Raw genomic sequence first — 10636 nt, 5'->3', positions numbered from 1 at the left:
GTGGGCTGCCGCTGGGACAATAAGATGGTGCCCACTTGTAACCTGGTGGGAGGGGATGACAAGACAGAGAGAGAATGTGACCTTCAGAGAGTGGTGGCTCAAAAAGGGCATGGTTGCTTTCCCCCATGGCCAGGCAGGTTTCCTAAAGCTGGGGGTGAGATGGTGGGTGGTATCCTTCCCTCACATGTTCATCCATTCACTCATTCATTCATTCACCTTCTACTCATCCAAACATTAATAGAGCAATGCAGTACAACCATCTAATGCAAAGACTTGGGGGGCGGCCTTGGGTGGGACTCCAGCCCCCACATGCACTGGCTGTGAGACTTTTGAGGAGCGACCTGACCAAGCTTCAGTGTCCTCACCGTTCAGTGGAATAAAAACAGTGCCCATACCTCATAAGGCTGCTGACAGGAGACTATGAGTCAGTGCAGATAAAGCTCTTTACACACTGTCTGGAGCATTGTAAGTGCTCAAAAAAAAAGCAGATGTTAGGATGAGGATAACAGTCATGTGGGCGCTGTTAGAGATGCATCATGCACACAGGCTGGTACCTCCTAAGGCACCTCACGTGGTTGCCAATGAGCAGAAAAGGCTGATATACAAGCAGTAAGATAAAATGTAAAAACGGAAAAGGCCCCTAGGGAACATTCCAGAGAAAACTCCAGGGAGAAAGAGAGACCAGTGGACCTAGAGTTTGCCTACCAAAGGAGGATATCATTATCCTACCATCCAGGGTCAGAGATGTGGCCACTGTGGTCATCAGGCAGGGGAAGTAGCCTTCTCAGAGACTGGAGCACAGGACAGGCTCCCAGTGGGCCCTGGGGGAGAGAAGCTGTTTCTGCAGTCATGCTCCTTCAGAAGACAGCCTCTGTGGGTCTCTGGAGGGGGGCAGCGGAGAGAGGGTGAAAGTGCTGTAGGGGAGAGGGCGCACACCACCGAGACACAGGACAACCTGTCGCTCTGTGCCACTGTGGGACGAGGCCGGGCAAGGACACGAATGGAGGCTCCCTTTCATCTCCCTTATCTCATCTCACAGACCAGTTCCCTGAGAGTGTCCCGAGGAGCACAAGTTCTATGAGGTGTCCTCTTCCAAAGCCATCCAGGGCCAAGTACACAAATACACCTGTGACGTGCATCGGACTGTATTTCCCTCTTGGAGTTTGACAGTGCTCGTTAGTATAGTAAAGGCTCTGAGAACTCCTGCCACAATCTGTTTACTTTAGTTCAAAATTACTCAGAGTAGTTTTTCTCGTAATGCCTATGTCCCAATCCTCTCATTTGACACATAAAAAAAGTGCAGGTCCACAGTGAAGAGGGGACTTTCTCTAGGCCACACGGTCAGTCAGGACAGAGCTGACCCTGCATTCTAGCTCTGGTGGACAGCTCTTGGCCTTCCTCCTCATTTCCCCACGGAGCCAGGGTTCCCTCTACTCCGTGGAGTAGGTGGTGACAGTGCCGACACTTCTGTCAAGCAGAAGTCATTCAAGGTGACTGCCTTTTCATACAACACTAAAAACAAACCATGAAAGACGTTTCTGAAATGTCTGATGGGGAATGGATTTTAAATCTCAGTCCCTGGAAGACAGGCAGGTGGGTAAGGAGGCAGAGGAAGCAGGCAGGGATGAAGCACAGGAGGCAGCATCCCAAATTCTGGGTCTGGGCCCAGCCCTTCCCCTGCCCAACTTGGTCACACGTGTTGACTCTCCACACCTCAGTTTCCTCACTGTGGAGCACAGGGACTGCGTTGATTATAGTTCTGCCTGTTTGCGATCCTAAAGAAAGGCTTGGTAGAATTCTGCTTGACTACCTGGCATTGTGGGAGGCCGGAGTCTGCCGCTGCAAGCCCATCTCCCGCCTGGTGATTTTTATGCTTCTCTGCCTCCTCACTCATATAGCACTGCATTCCCCTGCTCCAAACCCTCCCAACGCTCCCTAGCTCTCCTGGAAGAATGTTCAGTCTACTTCTTCTAGCCTGGGTACTGTGAAAATCGGCTAGTGCCCACCGCTCCAACTTCACCTCGCACCACCTTTCCCATCTCACTTGGTCACCACCGCCCTGGCCTTCTTTGTGCTGGCTTCTCCTCCGTCCAGGTGTCACAGCACCACATCAGCCTTTCAGATGATTTTATCTGAGGCAGATCCTCACCCTTGGGCTTTTCCACCACGTCACCTCGTCTCCCTCTTTGTACTTATAGCTATCCAAAATCATCATACTTAGTCTTTCATTTACCTGCTTAATTTCTGACTCTCCCCAAGAGAAGGTCAAAATCCCTAAGAACAGAGTATTATTTACTGTTCTGTATTTACTGCTCGTTTACCTGGCACAAACACTGGCAAAAAGTAGGTGCTCATTAAATTTCAATTAAATGAACGAATGAATTTTCTGCCAAGAAGGAGTCTGCTTACCCCTTGAAGACCCAGGTCAAGTAAAGCTGTCCTTGAATCATCTAAGCAGAACTGAAAAGCCACCCTCTTTGTGTCCTCAGAGCCCTTTCTGCTTGCCTCTCAGAGGACACTGAATATGATTCTGTCCTCACTGCATCAAGGGCACACATTTGCATTGAGGAAAGGGACCCGTATGTGCCATACTATAAGTCCTAGGTCTTTGCTGGAGGCTGGCCCTCTGCAGGTCCTCCATAGTACTTAGAGAACTAATGAATCACTCTTCTAGAACCCAAATGTTTCTATATGTATACAATCAGAGATTTGCTTCCTCTCCAGAAAAGATCAGCCATCGGAGTTTTAAAGCTTATATTTAAACTGTTTATATCTTCATGTCTCTGTGCATCCCCTAAGAGAAAGATCACCTAGAAGCCACACAGTCTAGTGAAAGAGCATTTAATGGATGCCTTGTATCCTGGGTTCTAGTCTCAGGCCTCACTGAGGATATTGAGCTGGACTTTTCACTGTCCTGAGCCTTCGTTATCTCTTTATTATATGGAAGGGGTTGAAAAACCAGAATTTGAAATACCCTCCTAGCTCTTCCTTGTTTTGACTTTGTGGTTCAGTCCTCTGCGCTCTCCCTCTAACAGCTCATACATACAGTTTTACACAGGGGTATGTCTGGGTGTAGCCAAACAAGTATTTTGCCAAGAAAATCCTATCCTCAGAGAAACAGGAGATCATCCATTGCACTCTAATTGGTGTTTTAATTCAGAGTTAATCTGCCATGCACAAGCCTGTACCAAATGAGAGGATTTTCATATCTGTTGAAGGGTCAGAACTTTTCCCGGATTGCCAAAAAGTCAAAATCACAGCAGCTCCAAACCCTATTGCATTTCATTTTACCCAGCCTTGCAGATGAGCTTCTAAGCCTGCTTGGTCAGCAAACATTTCTACTGGCCTGGAGAAGCTCTTCAGTTCTCCCCAGTCACTCCTACCAGGACTGTGGCACCATAGCTAGGAGGAGCGGGATAAGCCAGTTTCCATTCCTGTGAACATTTCAGGGTATGAAGCCTGCCTTCTTTCAGACTCTGTGGGCCTTTGCTAATTTGTATGACAGCTTCAATGTAAATAGCACACATCTGCATGGGTTAAAAAAATAGCCACTCATTGCAAAGGGCAGTGTACTGTGTTTATTTATCATCAACAACTGGAAATCAGGTTCTGTCTCTGGTCTAGAACAGCTGATGGTTTGCGACAACCTCCAAGGCATTTAAGTAGTTTTAGTTGACTGTTGACTTTAAAAATTATTTTTTACTCATTTTATTTTCCATGATTCTTTCTCAACTACCCAGCTGGGAGAAAACAATGAGCACCTATCAAGTTGGGTATTTATAGTGTGTGTACTGCATATATCTCATCAGGCATACATACCTGACAGTTGTCTGCTAATGACCACACTCTCTTTCTACTACTAATAATCCCTATTTGCTGGGCAGGCAGGGTAAGGGCTTCTCTCCTTTAGTCCTCCCAACCACCCTAGGAAGAGCATATCCTCATTGTGCTCTGAGAAATGAGGAAACAGAGGCACAGAGAGAGTTAAACACACCGACTAAGACTGTATACTGGAGAGCATCAAAATTGGTATCTGAACCCACAGCGTATGTTTTTAGTAATCTATAGTATCAAGCAGTAGCCTCACACTTTGCTACTGAGCTGGGCTACCAGTCAAAGAACACACATAAGCATAAAATTAATTCTTGGCGGGTGGGTGAAGGAATTCATTCAAGAACAGTAACTCAGGTACAGAAGTAACATCTTTAGTTTTACTGAGACAGTCAATCATCTCTATTGAATTTTATTATACTTTATACACCCCCACACACACATATATTTCACATGTGCATATACATGTCCCAAATCGCTACTTCTAGAGTCATTTTTCTCATGAATTTCTCCATTGTTCACTTTAATTCTATCAAATTCCACAGGTAAGATAAAAGATTACTCCTACTGGCAATAATGAAAATAGCATCAGCTGCTAACATTTTTGGTTGTTTACCACAGGCTGGCAATTTGGGAAGCAATCTGAGAATTCATTTTGAAAACTGTAACAAATTGTTATAATCTGTCAAAAGAGCACCACGAAGCAATGGCAAAGATTACATGATATGGAAAGATGAGCGAAGTATATGACGTGCAAAAGAGGGACTTACAGAATAACTTACATAATACAAGTTCATTTCCTATAACACGTGTGTGGGGTGCGTGTGCGTGTGCACAAGTCTAGAAGAATCTCTGGGACAACACAGCGGGGACGGAACTGGGGATGTCGAAGAGGGAACTTTCACTTTTCTCTTCATGCATCTCTAGTCTGTCTAACCTTTTATGAGCATGTCATTTAAATTTAAATAGCAATAAAGATGACATTTAAAAGCATTCCCTGCCAGCTGACACAGGCAGCCCATGTCACCACTGGTGAACTCCACGTGGTAACTCCTGCCACCAAGGCCACGTCTGCTCTCCTGGGTCATGTATTCACCCAGCCCCAGCTCTGTCTTGGAATGCTCACTCCATCGCAGGGTCTCAGGGCTGGCTAAACCGGCTAAAACACATTGAACATCTTTCTGTGTGATTCTCCACCATCCAGGTCTCCCCCCCACCCTCATCCTCTGCATGCAGCAAAGACAACGTAGCTGAGAACTGTCTGCCCTCCGGACAAGGGTGCTGAACGTAGCCCTCTTGATGAGGAAGGCTTGCTTCAACCCAGCTGGTCAAGAGGAGATCAAAAGGAAGACACAGGTCTCGGCTCCTCCAGACAAGCAACCCTCCAAGTTCCAGTCCTCCTTCACCCCTGGCCTGTGCAGCTGGCCTTACCCATGCTAAGCTCGAAAACTGGCGTGAAAAACTCGCACGCTCAGTTTTTCAGAAGGCGCGCTGCCTGGCCTATCTGCAGGACACACCTCGGGTGCTGGGTGGCAGCACCTGCCAATCAGACGGCTTTTCCGTGTGAGCCTACTTCCCCCGAGCTCTGAGAACGTGGTTTCCGATCTGACTTTCACGTTTCAGGGCTGAAGTTTCAAGGACGCATCTGGACAAAATATGCTTTCCATATAGGCCAACAACCTATTTATTTATTGCTTATGACATTGTACTTGGCAGCTAAGGAGATATAAAACAATTTGAACCACTCTGCAGAAAACGGTTGCAGAGTTGCCACTGGAGACCCCTGTGGAAGATAATAGAGGAGAACGGAATCTCGCAGATCTTTCTGTAATTGACAGACAGAGCCTCAAGAGGCAAGCGCGGCGAGCGGGCATTCCTGTTAGGAGCTCACATCTCTTTCCAACCTCAACTCCTGCTTTGGCACAAGCAGGAGACCAGAGGCATGTGCTGGAAGCTTCATCTGACGGGGCGAATGAAGCCCGTGTGAAGGACTGCGTCATCCACCCCTAGTTGCCGGACTAGACGGAATGTTTGGAAGGGCTAACGTGGTGACTAATGCTGACTGCTTCCTCTGCCCCTTTCCCATGGACACTGTTAGTGTCCCACCTACGTCCCACTGCTGATCCTGGCCTGCCTTTGCCTGCCAGCTTCTCTGGCCCCCAAGGCCCACCCGGCACAAGCTTATGGCAGGGGAAGGGCGTGAAGATACCGATGCCTCCGGGGAGCAGCCCTCAGCCAATGACTGATGGGAGGGAGGGTACGTTTACCCCAGCTGCCTCACGCCTTAGGTGGGTCACTCTGAGGCACGTGTCCTACACTGGCTCCCAGAGGTCCCTACAGGATTAAGCTGCAGTCACCCGTCAACCACCGCGATGACTTGATAACAGCTCCTCTATTGGTTGCTTTCCCATCCCTGTCCTACTTCCCCACTGCCCTATTGATGTTTCCTGGGATCCCATCCCAAATAAACTACTTGTACTGTAACTCTGTTGTAGAATCTGCTCCTGGGGGAACCCAAATTCAGACTCCCTTACCCCAATCCTGCCCAGCCTTTAAGGTAGAGATCATAAATTAAAGCCCCAAGACCAGTTTCTGTCAAATGGGATGGTTGTTTGGCTTGCAGTCTTCAAAGGGAATTCAAATTAGTTGCTGTAAAGTAAACAATGGGATATTTCACAAAGAAATCTAGATTCTTGGTTTTTCTTTTAAAAATGCACAGATATGATCATACTGGGCCTGTGTTCCCTCATGGCATGTGAGGCTGGAGCTGACATGTGATGCCTCTGTAAGCCAGGCCTGACCATCCATTCCAACCCATTTCTCAACCGGTCTAGCTCCCTTATTGACATTTCCAGTCTGGACCCTGTACACAGCTGGGTTAGCTAGCCTACCTGTAAGGCTAGGTGCGTTCTTCCTCTGAGTCTCCCTGCCTTCCTGAGGGCCTGTACTGTCATTGTATTGCTCACTCAAGCCTGGACCATACCTAGAAAGGTACGTGAGCAGAGGGGAGTATTCTGCCAGAGGAGGCAATGATGTAGGTAACCAGATAGAAGCTAACAGCTAATGAGTACAACCATGTCAGATACCTGCTAAACTTTGGCATCTTGTGTTTTCTTTTTCATTTTAGTCTTCATAGCCATTCTATGAGGTAGATCCTGTTATTATTCTCATGCTTTACAGGAGAAAACTGAACCTTAGGGAGTTGGAGAACTTGTCCACATACCCAGTAACACTGAAGCTGGGATGCAAGTTCAAGTTCACTTAATTCCAACATGCATGCCGTTCTTTCTGTCTGCTCAGCACCCCCTGTCCAGGATGTAATAAATAGTTACTATTCCATCATACAGGCCTGGCCTCAAGTCCGGGAAGTTGTAAAACCCACTTTGTCAGTGCAAGGAAGAAATCCACCTCTAAAAGGGAAGTTTCCAAAGTTGCCGGCACCAGGATGCCTGGTGATTATTTTACACGGAGAACTCTAATAGACGTATGGCCCCCAATGCTTGCCAGCTTCTGACCAACCCAGTCTCTCACAGGCAGACTCATGGGGAAGCCAAATTAGACTTCGAAAGCCAATTCGTTCATTTACAATGATATTAAGTCATCACTGCAGAACCTTCATTGTCTATGTATGGCAAGTGCAGCCCTTTCCCTATAGATACACCCTTCAGGGAAGCAGTGTCTTCAAAATGATTTAAAAAGAGAATAGGAGGGATCATGATGAAAGGAGCATGGTGTTTCCAGTACTAGGGCTGTTGGCTGAAGCAGGCATTTAAGGGCATCATGCTAAGAGGCCCCGTGTGCTAATCCACAATGAAGACAGTAGCCTTCGTGGGAAGAGTGACTGCTGGATTCTATGGCCACAGCCTCCTCACTCATCTCTCCATTAGGATAGACCAGCCCTCAGGAAGCCCCATGGGTACGGCTCCCAACCGCTGGATAGTGCCAGGATAGACGTCCCCAAGATTCTCCTCTCCAACCCCTCTTTGCTCTTTGCTTCCATGGTTGGGTGACCCCTCTCCTGACATACTCATTCCTTCTTTGCTATCAATACATTTAGTCAGCTAGATCCAGCCTGGTTGGCCAGGAGCCACTTTGGCTCTTTAGGGCAAGTTGGCAAATCTCTGCTCTGATCCATTCTATGTTGCTTTCATGGGTATGCAATCTATTTTCTTTATTTCCAAGTTCTTGGGGTGGGAGGGAATAATCTCACCTGTCCTGCAGCACACAGGGTATTTCCTTTATGTCTCCCTGGCCAGAGTATGAGTACACAAGGGTAGGAGGCAAGAAAGCCAGGTGGTGAGAACACAGACTTTGGAGTCATGGTAGATCACAACTCACATCATACCTCTTCACTGACTAGCTATTTTTTTTACTGTTGTTATTATGATATTATATTGGATATATTTCTTAGCCTCTCTGGATCCAGGTTTTCTCCTCTGTAAAATTCAAGTAATTATTTCTAATTCAAAGATTTACTCAAAGGACCAAATAAGTAATGTGTGTAAAGTGAAAAGGAGTGTCTGGTAACAGGACAAATGTCCAATTCATAGAACAATAATAATTATAATAATTATGGCTGTGACCTCACCACGTCTCGCGTGTTCCCTACAGCTCTGAGGTACAGCTCCCACCATAGATCTCAACAAATACTTGCTCAATTGACTTGAACCAAGACTCAGTAACAGACACATCAGGACTCAAACTGGCTTACTGAAAAAGACATTTATTAGCTCTTGTAACTAGATCATGCAGGACTAGGCTGGCTTTGGGCACAGCTGAATTCAAGGGCTCAGACAACGTCCCTAGGGATCTGTCTCTGCCCCCCCCCCCCCGCCCCATCACTCTTGTCTGCTTTCTTCTTTTTTTTACTACCTTCTCAGGCAGGCTGTGGCCCCCAGTACCCCAAATGCCATCATCCCAGCTTGCAATTCTATAGAACAAGCATTTCTTTATCCAAACAGTCCTAAACTCAGAATGAGACTAGCTGGGTCCTGTGCCCACCCCTGAGCCAATCACTGTGGCCCAAAGGACAGCTCCCTCTGAGTGATCAGGTCTGGGGGTCGAGGATTCTGATTGGCTGGCTTGAGCCAAGTGCCCATACCTGACACAGTGCTGGGCAAAGAGTAACTGCCCCAGAACTGTGGAAACAAAGGGATTTCCCAAAGAAAATCTGGCTGCTGGTTTCAGAAGAGAAGGAGACCGATTATGGGCAGATCAAAGCAGCAGACAGCAGCAGATAGCAGCTGTACACCACTGTTAGGCACTGAACATACTTCACACACTTGCTCGTGAAAAATCTCCCTCTGCTGATGCAGAGTTAGAGTAATAAGAAGACTGAAGGACCATCACCAGTAAGTGGATCTCAGTAGCCCTGACCTGTCAGCCTGTGACAGGGCTTAGCTACGGGGTCACAGCAGCCACAGGTGTTTAACCAGGCAAATGTTACCAAGTCTCAGGCCTGCAGGCTCTTCCCAGGGTCCAGTCCCAACTGACTGGCAGCCTTGACAGGACCTGTCGAAGCCAAGAGTCAGGACACCTGTCCAGACATTATAGCACCTCAAGGCACATGGAGTGGGCAGGTTATAGGTGCACTGACCCTTCCCCAAACCCACAGGGCAACCTGCACCCACCACCTTCAACGGCAAAGGCCTTCTTCTCTGCAGAAAGCAAGAGCAAAGAAAAGACAGCGAACGTTTGAAACTGCTCATCATTTCCTGCTTCAGTAAGGAGTTGGGACGTCGTTTTCTTGAAAGCTTTTGTTCTTGTCAGCGTATTCAAAACAACCCAGAGGAGTCACCTGCTCTGAAAGCCCCAAGACGCCCATCCACAGAGGCGCTCTTGGCTGCCCCACGCAGCAGAAGGAAGACATGCTTCCCGGCTGATTCCCTACACCTCAGGCCTTCTACAAATTGCAGATTATAACCCCATCTCACCTCTGTGGACCACAACTCGGGCCTGTCAGCCTAGAAGAGTATTTGGAATAAGATTTAGCCAAGTCAGGCCTGGCTGTCATCCTAGACTCCCTTTTCTCCCTCCACGTCACAACCAAATTCCATTGACTCTCCTTCCCAGATAGGTCTGGAATCCAGCTGCCTTTCTCTATCCCTAATCCCAGCCTTCCTCTATTCCTAATCCCAGCCTTCCTCTACAGACCACACTTCTCTAGCCTCCCAAGGGTCTCCTTGCATCCACTCACTCTCCAACACCCATTCTTGATAGTTCCACCAGAGGGATCCTTCTAAAGCAGGGGTCCCCAACCCCCGGGCCTGTTAGGCATCGGGGTGGCACAGTAGGAGGTGAGCGGCGGGCGACAAGTGAAGCTTCACCTGCCACTCCCCAGCACTCGCGTTACCGCCTGAGCCATCCCCTCCCCGCTCCCCCCTCCCGCCCCTGGCCCGTGGAAAAGCTGTCTTCCATGAAACCGCTCCCTGGTGCCAAAAAGGTTGGGGACCGCTGTTCTAAAGCACCCACATCTGATCATGTCTCTGCTCAGCTCTTTATTACAAGGGAACCTGGAAACCACTGAAACAAAGTTCAAACTCCCTAAAGCAGTAGAAAGCCTTTCTGACCTCAGTCCTCACTGACACCTTCAGCCTCATCCTTTGCTAGTCTGCCTCTTTGCCTTCCATACTCCAGATATATTTATGGACTTAGTATGCTTCCAGATCAGACCTCCATTATGACATTCCTTTGGTCTGGAACATTCTCCTCCACCCCGTATTTGCCTGTATTTTTCCTGTAGGTCCCAGTTTAGGGACCCCAATTTTTGGTTTCTGAAGCTGAGCTTGGCATCTCTTCCCCATGT

General features: G+C 47.9%; 1 pseudogene; it reads right to left on the bottom strand.

The window, feature by feature from the left end:
- Window positions 1–8878: 8878 nt before the first annotated feature.
- Window positions 8879–9539, bottom strand: LOC136129541 (putative uncharacterized protein encoded by ERC2-IT1; annotated as a pseudogene).
- Window positions 9540–10636: the final 1097 nt, after the last annotated feature.

This window comes from Phocoena phocoena, chromosome 10 (genome assembly GCF_963924675.1).
Source record: "Phocoena phocoena chromosome 10, mPhoPho1.1, whole genome shotgun sequence".
In the NCBI taxonomy this organism is placed as follows: Eukaryota; Metazoa; Chordata; class Mammalia; order Artiodactyla; family Phocoenidae; genus Phocoena; species Phocoena phocoena.
This window is presented reverse-complemented; position numbering and strand designations above follow the sequence as displayed.